The 12,527-nt window shown below is 41.6% G+C and overlaps 1 protein-coding gene and 1 long non-coding RNA gene across 4 annotated transcripts in view; one reads left to right on the top strand and one right to left on the bottom strand.

Moving 5' to 3' along the window:
- Nucleotides 1-12,527, bottom strand: part of TRDMT1 (tRNA aspartic acid methyltransferase 1) — a 74,280-nt gene that overhangs the window by 46,440 nt on the left and 15,313 nt on the right. The window lies entirely within an intron of this gene.
- LOC144238586 (uncharacterized) overlaps nucleotides 11,851-12,527 on the top strand; it is a 3,162-nt gene continuing 2,485 nt past the window's right edge. The window contains exon 1 of the long non-coding RNA XR_013337162.1: nucleotides 11,851-12,430. This is a non-coding gene — a long non-coding RNA (uncharacterized LOC144238586). The remainder of the gene's footprint in view (nucleotides 12,431-12,527) is intronic.

Below are 12,527 nucleotides of genomic sequence, written 5' to 3'. Positions count from 1 at the left end.
GGGAAAAATGAATATATTGTGTTGAAGAATTTATGACAAATATGTCTATAAAGGCATACGTATATGCTTTTTGGTCTGGTTTTAAATAATGTAATCACAAGCCCTTTGATTTTTATAATCAAAGGAGAAATGCAAAAGAGAATCTCTTTAAAGAAGCAGAACTCTGGATGTTTCCCTTGCCAAATATTAAAATGCTAGCCCATAAAAGTCTATGAAATGATAGACTCACATCTTTTCCCCCAGTCATGGTCACCAACATTCTAACATTTCAAAATTAATAAAAAGAAATCTCACTGGATGGGAGAGCAAGGGTCAGACAAACGGTCAGTATTAAGTCAAATCAACAGACTGCCATTAAGTTTAAATTTTCAAAGAATTTAAACAATTGACTCAGCAACAATGACCACAAGAGTCAATTGGAGCCACAAGAATAAAATGCCTTCAGAAGGAGTAGAGAAACTACTCTGGTACTTTATTAGCATTTAAATGTCAGGGTTTTCAGGAAAAATGGAAGCAAGGGGAAACCACTTACTTAGTATCTCTAATTGGATCTATGAGAGTTCAAAGTCTAACTAGATTGTGTAACTAGAAGTCTTTCATATTCTGGGTTCTTCCTGGACCCAAATTCTCCTATAATTATGAAACATACCAAAGCCTATGAAGGTCACGTACATGCTAAAAGGCTCAGACACTTGTTTCTTAAATTAAGTCTCACTCACTAAGGGATTATTAAATTCACTATTGTGTTTGAACCAAAAATTACTAATGGCTGCTGAAGAACTCCTATGACCAATTCTCGGATGGAGTTTGTTTTACTTTAGTCCAAGGTTTTTTGCTCACTTTGTGGCAATTTAAAATCCCAGAATGAAAAGAATTCATGGATAACAGTAAAAGCAACTATTGGTCCACATAAGATAATGGTATTTATCGTATTTTTAAAAATCTCAACTACATTCTACCTACTTTGCAAAAATGAGAGACAGGTGTTTTTGCTTTTAGGCAGGGTGAGAGCCGATTGGCACTATTTCTGAAAGGCACTTTTTGGGGAATATCACTGGGTAGTCTTCCATAGGCAAAGCAAAAGGCCAAAAGAAATCCTAAAAACGCTCTAGACACCAACAAATACCAAATTCTACATGCAACTTTAATCTCCCTGTTCTATGGTAATAATCCTTCTGTAATTACTTGCAGATTTGCTGTCATATATCAACCTCTTCTTTTCAACTTTCCATACAAAGAGGTACTATTTCTTGACATGCATAAAAGGATTAAAAAAAAAAAACCTTGAACTTCATAATTTTCACTATAGCTCACTTTAACATATGGTTAAAATTCTACATTTAGTTAAAACCAACTTATTCCCAATACACTTGACTACTTTGAGAAAATTTCACATTTTATCATGTAGCACAAAAACAATCTCTATTATCTATTAAAATGTCACATGTAGTCATGAAAACCCTTCATGATTCTACTTATTTGGCCACACACACACACACACACACACACACACACTGGCTTATCTCCTACATAATACCTATTAACATCCTTCAAAACACTATCCACAGACCACACTTTGAGAAATGCTGACTTACCTCATTTCCCCAAAGAAAAATGACCTTTGTGATTTAGACTTAATACCTAAATTTACACTTATCACAGTACAGTAATATCTACTTCCACTTATGCATATTTCATAGCAAACATGACCCTAGTACATTTATTCACTTGCTCATTCATTCAACAAATAGGTATAAGCAATGTTCCAGACAAAGGCTATCTTCTTATGGAACTTACATCCTTGTGGGATGGGGGAAGACAAATGATAAACAAATAAGTATATAATATGTCTAACAATGAAAAGTACTATGGGAAAAAAACAAAACGAGTAAGCCAGATAGTGTAGGACAAGGGATTGATTCTGTTTTTATATAGGTTGGTTAGAGAATGTCTCAATAGCAAAAAGCTGAAGGAAATGAAGGAGCAGGCAAATAGATATTGAGAAGAACTTTCTAGAACAGAGATGGGAGCATGCTTGTTTTGTAAGGGGAACAGCAAGGAGACTGGTATTATGGACTGAATTTTGCGTCCCTCCCTTCAAACTCCTATGTTGAAAGTCTATCTCCCGATGTGCTATTATTATGAGATGGGCCCTTGGGAAGTAACGAGAATGAGATGAAGTCATGAAAGGGGAGTCCTCGTGAAGAGGATAAGTGCCCTTTAACAGTCATGAGAGAGTTCACCTCCTCCCTCTGCCCTCAGCCATGTCAAGATACCAGGTAAAGTCGGCACTCTGAAACCTGGAACAGGGCTCTCACCAGAATTCAACCACACTGGCCACCCTGATCTTGAACTTCCCAGCCTCCAGAACTAGGAGAAATAAATTCTGTGGTTCCAGTCTATGGGACTCCGTGACAGTGGCACAACTTACTGAGACAGCCAGCCTGGAATAAGAAAGCAAGGGGAGAGCACTGGAAATGTGCTCAGAGAGGGAAAATGGCTGGCTCTAGACCGAGGAGGACTGAAGCTTTCACTGAGTGATAGGAGAAACCTCCTAAAAGTTTTAATCAGAGGAATGACTTATCCCATACTTTCTAAAGGATCACACTGACACCGTGTTGAAAACGAACTAGAGGAGACAGAGCAGAATCAAGGATGCTAGTTAAAAGGCTGTTGCAATGATCTTGCGTCCAACTTTCCTAAAAAAGAACCCAAGGCGAAGCAAGGCAGCAGATGCTCTTTCTGGGAAGGAAAACCCCAAAGTAGCCAGAGTAGGGGCCAGTGAGGCAGGGAAGGAGGGAAAGCAAACAAAAGGCAGGGTGTCACTAAACTGGCCACAGCCCGACAAGCAAATGCAGCCAGCTGCTCTCTCGTGAAGGACTGGGAGGGCAGGCTGTACGGACCGCCACTCCCCACAGCTGCAGGGGGAGGCATGTACCGAAGGCGACAGGAGCCCAGCAGTAACGGCGCTATTTGGTCCAAAGCAACACTTCCACATCCCCACATGTATCTGAGCAGGGAAGGCTGGTGGGGAGAGGAAGACAGAGGAGGCACCTGCTGACTCCTCCACCATGTCTCTTCCTGATGAGAAGTCATCTCATGAGGCCTTACAGGAAAACACGCCTGTGACTCTCCCCTACTCCCACACTGCTACTATGGTCACAACACTTCGGACCCTAGATGGATGTCCACAATTCACTTTGATACTAACCAGACTTAGCAAAGACCCCTTACGTTACGAGCTCAGATCCACAAGACTGCCCCAAAGTCAGACACCAATTGCGAGTAGTAGGTCTCCAGGTTACCTACGACTCTGTCCCACCTGGCTACAAGTCAAAGGCGGCCCCCTTCTTTGGGTCCCATCATTTGCTAGAACCGCTCACAGAACCCACAGCGATACTTAGGTCTGACAGGATCACACTGACACTATCATCATAAAGGACGTGACAAAGGATACAGATGAACAGACAGAGGAAGAGATCCACAGGGCAATGTCTGGAAGAGCCCTGAGCACAGCTTCTGTCTCCATGGAGCTGGGGGTGCACCATCCTTATGGCACGTGGAGGTGTTCCCCCACCCAGAGGCTCTCTGAAGCCTATACTTGTAGGATTTTTATGGAGGCATCATCACGCATGATCTACGATCAACTTGCTCTCCAGCCCCTCTCCTTCCCAGAGGATGGGAGTGAAGCCGGACATTCCACTCTCATTACCCTCGGTTGCCTAGTGACCAGCCCCCATCCTGACGCTCTCCAGGAGCAGATCAAGAGCTGCCTCATTAGAACAAAAGACACTTCTACCACCTAGAAAATTCCAAGGGCCTTAGGAGCTCTGTGTCAGGAACCAGGGTCAAAGGCCACATACGAGAACAAAAGATACTCCTAGTGCTCTTATCACTCAGGAAATTATAAGGGTTTTGGGAGCTCTGTGCCAGGAACTGCGGGCAGAGACCAATATATGGATACTTTCTATTGTTGCAGAGGCCTGACTCTTCCCCTCCTCTCCACTTCGGGCTGTGTTATGAGACCCCTCCAGGAAGCTTGTGGAGCCACACTGCAGTCGGGACACTTGGGGTGGGCTAAGCATTCTGGCCCCGTTACGGGGACGAGGCAGCAGCAGCAGAGTTGGGGAATGACACTGACTAAGCAGCAGGGGCCAGGGGGCAGGCGGGGCCCAGGGGCTCTGGGGTGGCACCCAAATTACGGCTGATGAAACTTAAAAACGAATCCAGAGGTTATGGACGAGGGGGTAAAGGTGAGGCCAGAGAGGAAGGACAGAGGTATCAACAGAGTTTGAAGGGAGAGCCAGTGGCACTGGCCGAGGTGAGTAACGGAGAAGAAATGACAACGGCCACGGCTCGGGGTGGGAGGGTGCGGCGGGCTGCCTGAGCCGGGAGCTCTGAAGGCCCGCGGAGAACAGGAGCTCAGTTTGGGGCCCTTTAGGGAAAAAACCAGAGATAATGGGAACACTACCAAATGTGGCCTTAGCGGAAAACCGCAGAGAATCTTACTGCAGAGCGGGTCAGCGTTGTCGACCTCGTCAAAGGTCAGGCACACGCGTCCCCGCGCGTCGCCCTGGCACTTCCCGCTCACCGGGCCTGGCGCCTTCGCCCACAGCACCACCAGTGCCCTCCTGCTGCCCAGGAGGCACTTCCCAAGGCATGCTCTAGGGGGCGTTATGCCACAGGACGCTAGTAAGTGTGATCCCTGACCCTACTTCAAAAGACAAGAGTGTTTCTTGCTCTCTCTCTCTCTCTCTCTCTCACACACACACACACACACACACACACGGGAAGTGCGGGTTTCAACCACACAGCACCTTCCCGGCAGGGCTTCTCAGCACTCTTGGTAAATTCATGTGTCCTAAGACTGTCGTGGACCAATATCGTATGAAGAATTTCCTGAACTTATTCAACCCTCAAGGCAAACTGATTAATACCTCTCAGAAGACTATGACATAGGATTCCAGCCAGGAAATGGCAGCTAAGCCAAGAACACATTTTAGTCCTTAGTTTACTTGGTTTTTAATACCAAATCACTCCTTGGAATCCTCTCCTCCCTTCATTTTCGTGGCGCAGTGTTCTTTCAGTTCTCCTTCTTGCTCTCTAATTCTTCCTGCTCAGTTTCCCTCTGTGACTACATCTTCTCTACCCGGCCACACAAAGTCACTGCCCCTCAGCGTTGCAGCTCGGAGGTCCTCTTCCCTACACTCAGCACATACACAGAAACAAATCTTTATATCTGGTCCCATCGATCCCTCGGGCCAAAAGAGACAAGCATGTACCATTTCCCGGAGTCGTACGGACAACTCAAACTCTGCAAGTCCCAAATGGGAACCTATTCTTTCTCCCCAACCTTGACTTACAACAGTCCCCTCCGATAAATTACCCAAGTGATAACCTAGGAACCTAACACTCAAATAACTATCAGGTTTTGCTGATGCTAGATCCTGTATAACCCAAGTCATCTTCTCCATTTATTGGCTCTGCCTAAATTCATGATCTCTGGACAATCATCTCCTAACTGGTCACCATGCTTCTATACTCCACTTCCTACCACTACCACATTATGGTGACACAGTAAAATTTCTAGAACGTAATTGATAGTTCCATTAACATAACTTTCATTTGCTAAACAGACTTAGGAAATAAAAACCCAAGCATCTTATCAGGTTGTATGGCGTTTCATGATTTGGTACCTCATAAAAATCTATCTTCTTATAGCATTTATATTACAATAATGTTTTAATATTTATATGTCTCCACGTAGACCATGCTATTTCATGTCTGTGTGTCTGTACAGAATGTTCCTTCTGTCTAATATAACTTTATCCTTCTTGACCTCTTGACTATCTGAAAAACTCTATCATCTTCCAAAATCCTGCTTAGAAACAATATCCTAACAAAACTGAACAGCAAAGCACCACTTATAAAAAAGAATATACCAATCACAAAACAAGTATACGAAAATGTTCAACTTCCTAAGGAGAATCAGCAGTATTACTTATTATATATTATATACTAGGAACTATATCACCTCTATGTATAAGCTTCATCAAGTCCTCCTACCAAACCTGTTAGGTTAGTTATTACCCTGATTTTACAATGAGGTCATCCGATACAATAAGTAGGGAAAGCTGGTTACAAAACAGCGTGGGAAAAAGAAAAGGAGCAAAGATTTATCCAGTACCTACAGTGTACTTCCGACATCAACTGTTTCATTTAGCATTATTCATAATACCGTACTATGAGGAAGTATTACAACATCTGTCTCACAGAGTACCCAGGCTCAGAAAGTCAAACAGCTTTCCAGTACTCACACAGCTCGAACTCAGCAGTTCTGCCTGACTCCTAAATAATGGCATTAATTTGATCACTCAGAGAAATACATGGAGTAGTTCCAAAAACACTGAAGAGGAAGCCAGGAAAATGCACAAAAGGAGATCCAGGTTCGGAAACCTATTCCCTTGTGGATAAGACACTTTCCAGAGAATCGAGAGAACAAAATAAAACTTTCTACTCTCTTCATTGCCCTTCTCTTTTACCTCTTTCTACATATTCATTCCATATCATCTTCTATGGCTATAAATAATTCTTTCACTGATCTAGTCCTGCATAATTCAAATCTAGTCTGAAAGCTCTCTGACAACTTCAAATACTTTAATAATCAGTTTCTTCTAAAGGCCCTTTTTTAACAACATGTAATAACTTTCTATAACTTTAGTAATTTTGGTAATAGCTGCCCCTATTTACTGAGCACTTACCCCATTCTAAGCACTAGTGACATGCTTTATTTTTATTAATGTATAATTTTCATACTTCACTGGGGTAGTACTATCATTGTCCCCATTTCATAGAAAAGAAAACCGAGGCACAGAAAGTTTAGTTTCTGTCCACAGCCACAAAGCTAGGAAGTTCCGAGGCCTTCTGACAACAGAACTGGGTCCCCTTACCTAGCAGATGAAACGGCCTCTCCCGGAAACTGTCCCATGTAAACACTGTCTGATGCTGCTATCTCACAGTGCCAAAAATATGATGATTGAAGACCAAGCTGCTGTAAAACAAACCATCGTATTTCAAATTATGCAACGTTACCAAATGACTGTCAGGGACCGGTTAAGTATCAAATATTAAAAGACTGAGATGGCATTTGAAAAATAGAAAACCGGTGACAGCTGAAGGATTCCTAAAAGCACCTGGGATGTGAGGTGTGTGTGCTCTTGCTCCTGATGTTGCTTCCGTGGGAGCAGTTTCTGTTCCCTGTAAACTCCTCCCCCGTCCGATCCCTCTCCTACTTCCACGGGAAGGACGAGTGACCTCTCTCATGGGCCTTCTTGCTCGGCTCTTCCAGTCCTGCTCTCGGGAATAAGCGACCGACCCTCAGGCGACACGTGTTCTGCTTGCTTCCCCAGCTGAGTCCCAAAGGTGTGCGGCCTAATCGTCTCGCCGAGTATTAGCTGACCCATCTAGCCCCCTCACTAAGCTACATCCTCCAACGCAGACTTCATTCGGAATAAAAATCACACAGATTTGTATTTCCTGCCAGCCTTACTCTTCTGTTTTATTTCTCTCTTAGTTCAGAATTACGAAGAAGGGTACTATTTATTGAGCCCCTGAAAGCCCCAATGGATACAGGTCATAATACAAATTAAACTGGTCACCTACACAGTAGGACAGGATAAATGATCTGATCTGTAGAAAACACTAATAAATACTCTGTGGTGAAGAAATTGTTCACTTTCATCACATAAAAGATAGATATTTCTATCATCCCATGAAGTTAGGGTTTTCCTCGCTTGAGTACACAAAATTCATCCTACATATTTCACCTTTGTATTTCAAGTTCGGAAAAAATGATCTGATAGCTCCTGTAGATAACAGAGAACAAATGATACGTATTTTCAAATGGGATATATTTTTACCTCAGTTCACTTTAAATCTGGCAGCAAGTCATATAAGAATAACTCTGGGAAAACAGGCAGTAAGAGGACATTTTTACAATCCCAAAGAAAATTAGAAAAAAAAAAAAAAAGAATTAAGTAGTTCATATTCTAGCCCCTTACAGCTGCTGTTCCAGAAACGGCCCCAGGTGACATTCAGATCTACATTTAGTAGTAACAAACTTGCCCGATGCAGTTTTAAGCACACCTATTTTCAAAGTGGCTTGGGAGAGTCCTAAACTGGCATATAAGTCATTGAGAAATGAAGATAAAAGAAATTTAGAAAATAACTAAAGAGTGACAAATGGCTTAACATTTTAACAGAAAATATTAAGGCTGAGTAACTCCAAATAAATATGATTAAATATTATATAACAAAAACTCAAAATCAACACCTTTAGAAATTATTTGGTCAAGCAGGCCTTTTTTACTTTTAAGGATGTCTCAGTGGCTGACTACACACACACACACACACAAACACACACACACACACACACACACACACACCAGTAATCCGCTAAAGGTTTCCTTTATTCACCACTCTAAACCACATTTTACTTTTTCCCTGATACCACATGTAGATATTGTGAACTTCCAAATGTCCTTCAATATATTTTTTTTTTCTGCTTATGTTAGCTGGAGAATAGATTATGGGGTTTGTAACAAAGGGTTCTGTATTATACAAAAATTTGGGCTAAACAAACTGTGCTTTTATCAACATAATGGTAGAATGATTACCTACTCAATAATAAACTCAACATCAACCACAGACACCCTGTCACAAGTGTAATACTGTTCTAGAAGCTGTACAAGAACAAAAAGAAACACCGGGAGATATGGACTACATAAATACATGGACATGCTGATAAAAAATACAGTTAAATGAAACTCAGAAGATAAAGGAGCATCCACACAGTGACTGCAACAATATAAAAGCATATTGCATTTACTTCTGAAGATGAAAATTTTAACTGAGGTATTAAAACATCTATTGGTTTTCAGACAAACCTATCATGCTGCTTATGCAGTTAAATTTATCTTTTAAAATTCAGTTAGGTAGAAGCAAATATCTGCAAATCATATAATTCATAAAGGATTAATATCCAGGATATATAAAGAACTCCTACAACAGAATAGAAAAACAACCCAATTCCAAAATGGGCAAAAGGCTTAAACAGACATTTCTCCAAAGAAGATACATAGATGACCAGTAAACACATGGACACTTAACTTCTTTAGCTCTTAGAAAAATACAAATCAACACCAGAATGGGATATCACTTCACACCCTTTAGGAAAACTATTACAAAAAAAAAATTGGAATAAGAAATCATTTTGATAGATGGAGAAATTGGAATTCCTACCCCCCCACACACACACTAGTGTGAATATAAAATTGTGCAGCCCCTGTGGAAGAGGTTGGCGGTTCTTCAGAAAGTTAAACACAGAATTATCATTTGCTCCAGCAATGCCGCTCCTACGTATATATTCAAAAGAACTGAAAGCAGGGAATCAAACAGGTTTAAACCAGCATCCATAGCAGTGTTAGTCACAACAGCCAACAGGTGGAAACAACCAAGACCATCAACAGAGAAACGCAGAAACAAAATGTGGCATGTGCATATAATGGGGAATTGTTCCGCCATAAAAAGGGATGAAGCACTTCTGTATTACAACATGGATGAACCCTAAAGACATACTAAGTGGAATAAATCAGACACAAAAGGACAAATACAGTATGACTCCACTTATAGGAGTTACCTAGAATAGACAAATTAGTAGTGACAAAGTGGAATAATGATTACAGGTCTGGGGGAAGGTGGGATGGGGAGTCATTGTTTAGCGAGTACAGAGTTTCTGTTTGGGAGGATGAAAAAGTTCTGGAAAGGATGGTGATGATGTTTCCAGAACACTGTGAATGTAGTTAATGCCACTGAAGTGTACTCTTAAAAATGGTTATGTTATGTATACTTTACCACAATAAAAAAAATTAATCATAAACCTTATCTAGAAATCTGTCAAAATTTAAGTTATTATTCCTCTTATGCTGCTAGATTCAAGCAGCAGATCTAAACATAAAAATGGTAGCTCAGCATGGTTAAGAGGTCAGATGGAGACTCCTGGGTTACAATACTGGCCTTGCCACTAACTACCTTATTAAAATAATTAACACAGAGCCAGACACGTAAAAGGTCCCGAATAAATACTGCAGTTAGCGCTTGTTACCTTGTTGGTCTTTCTTATTATATAAAATCCACATGGAAAAACAGCAATGCATTTTACTACAAAAAAATGTTAAATGTTGGTACATCAAACAAATGAACACTGGAATACAAATATGTGGGGAAAATACTGGCATCAGGTACGATTAAGAGTCAATACTGCCCATAGGTAGGCCTGAAACCAAAAGATGAGAGTGCGTCCGGGTGGAGAGGCAGCGGGAAGGTGACCCTGGATCACAGGGTCACCCAAGGAAGGCTGCTGTGAAAGGGCCACATAGGAACGGAGACATGAGACATGAAATGCAGCTGCGGTGGTAAAGTCTGGGACTGGAGCGCTCAAAACAGAGACCACAGCAAAAACAAAGGCCAGAACACTAACGGACCCTGGACGGTTTAAGGAGCCCAGGGAAGGCCCAGTGAGTCTGGATATAAGAAGGAGGGGGACAGTGCCAGACGAGGTGGAAGAGGCAGACAGAAGCCAGATCTCCAAAGCAGAGGACGGAGAGGGGACTGTGATTCTAACCTCGAAGGGAAACCATTTAAGCAGGGAAGTGACATGATCCGGTTTACGGAGCAAAAGACCATTCTCTTCTGTGGAGAAAGGGTGGGGCAGGAAAGCAAAGTAGAAACAGGGGAGCAATTGAGAAACTATTTTAATAAAGTTTAGGATGGTAGCAGTGGTAACAGAAATATGTGTACAAATTCAGGTTGCCCTGGCTAACAGGAGAGAATATACTTAACTAAATATTTGAATATTTGGAATATTCATTAACAAAAAAAAAGTTAAAATTATACGATTTCCCTATCAAATTAGCAAAGGTTCAAAAAAAGGATAATGCAAATCCTCATGAATACATAGCTCAGGAAGGCACTCAATTTGCGGTATTATCTATCAAAAGCCTTAAAAGAGAGTCTCATAATTTTTTACTTAGTAAGTGGCACACAGTTTCTTATTGTTAAACGAAGTAATTTGACTTTTAGAAAACACAGTTAAAGAGGAAATTAGGATTTATGCTCAAAGATGTAATTGTAGCACATTTATACTTGCAAAAAATTAGGGGTAACCCAATATCAAACCCTTAAGGAGCGGCTGAGTTACAGTTTATGATAAAGAAAAAAACAAGCTTTAAAATTATGGTCATTAGGGGTTTTCAAGATAAGGGAAAATATGCTGACATTATAAAATCTTACAAAATTAACTAAGAGAACAAATAGTTCTAGAATGTTCTCTGTTTTGAAAGTTCATTCATTCATTCATTTTAAATGATCTGTATACCCAACATGGGGCTAGAACTCAACTCTGAGATCAAAAGTCCCATGCTCTTCTGAGCCAGCCAAGCACCCCTAGAATTTTCCTTTGTTTTCATGCTGGTAAATTTTGAAAAGAGAAGTGAACGCAGAGAGCCAGCAAATAATTGGTAAGTAATAAAAATTTAATAATCACTGACCTAGTCTACAACCAAAACTCAATACATATGCTCAGAAAACGTATCATATTCAACTCATTATATGCTCAGAAAACGTATCATATTCAACTCATTATATATTATTGTCTGTATCTTACAGTAGTAGTCTTTTCTTGCCCTCGGAAGTAAAAAAAAGGAAGCAGGCAAGTTTCAGTTATGTGGTTGCCTTAGTAATTTAAGAATAAACATGCATGCTCGAAGTCTATTTGCCACGCTGTATCTTCAGCGCCTCGACAATGCCTGGAAATATTTTTGAGCGAACATCACCAAAAAGAAACTTCTCAGCTCCAACTTATCACTGAAGAAATTTAAAACCTCAAAATGGAAGAGATACAGAAAAGGAAGAGTGGTACTCATAATTTATAGCCCTTTGCGTGGCTACCGTGTACCAGGCACCATTGAACATTTCACCCGCCTTATCGCTCATCCTCATCATAAGCCTTCCCTGAAAATGGATTACTTTTCACATTTGAAAACCAGGAAACGCGTTCAAAACTGTGAAGGACCTAGCCCAAGGTCACAACTAAGCTTCAACTCCGCTCTCCTGGCGCCTACATGCATCTAGACAAGACGTGCTGTTTCTTGTCAAAGGTCGGAATTGAGCACGTTCTGCCTCGACGCCTTCTCTCCACAGTGTGCTTGGGCTTCCCTAACTTTGACCTTGAACTGTAGCTCTCGCTTCGAACATAGACCCCCGCACCGGCCAGGCCCCCAGCGCCCCCCCCCCCCCCGCCACGACTTCCTCGAAGGCGAAGCAGCAGGTGTCCACGCCTCCAGGCGGCAGCCACACTGGGGACCCGCACGAGGTAGGGGTCCCCTCTGGCCACCTCGCCGGGACCATTTTAGTTTGATTTTTCTAGCCTGGCCTCGCCGAACAGGACTCACAAACCGAGTCCACAGAGA

Source organism: Crocuta crocuta, unplaced genomic scaffold, assembly GCF_008692635.1.
Source record: "Crocuta crocuta isolate KB4526 unplaced genomic scaffold, BGI_CrCroc_1.0 scaffold96, whole genome shotgun sequence".
NCBI classification, from domain to species: domain Eukaryota; kingdom Metazoa; phylum Chordata; class Mammalia; order Carnivora; family Hyaenidae; genus Crocuta; species Crocuta crocuta.
The sequence above is the reverse complement of the archived record's forward strand: the minus strand, read 5'-3'. Positions and strand labels throughout refer to the sequence as shown.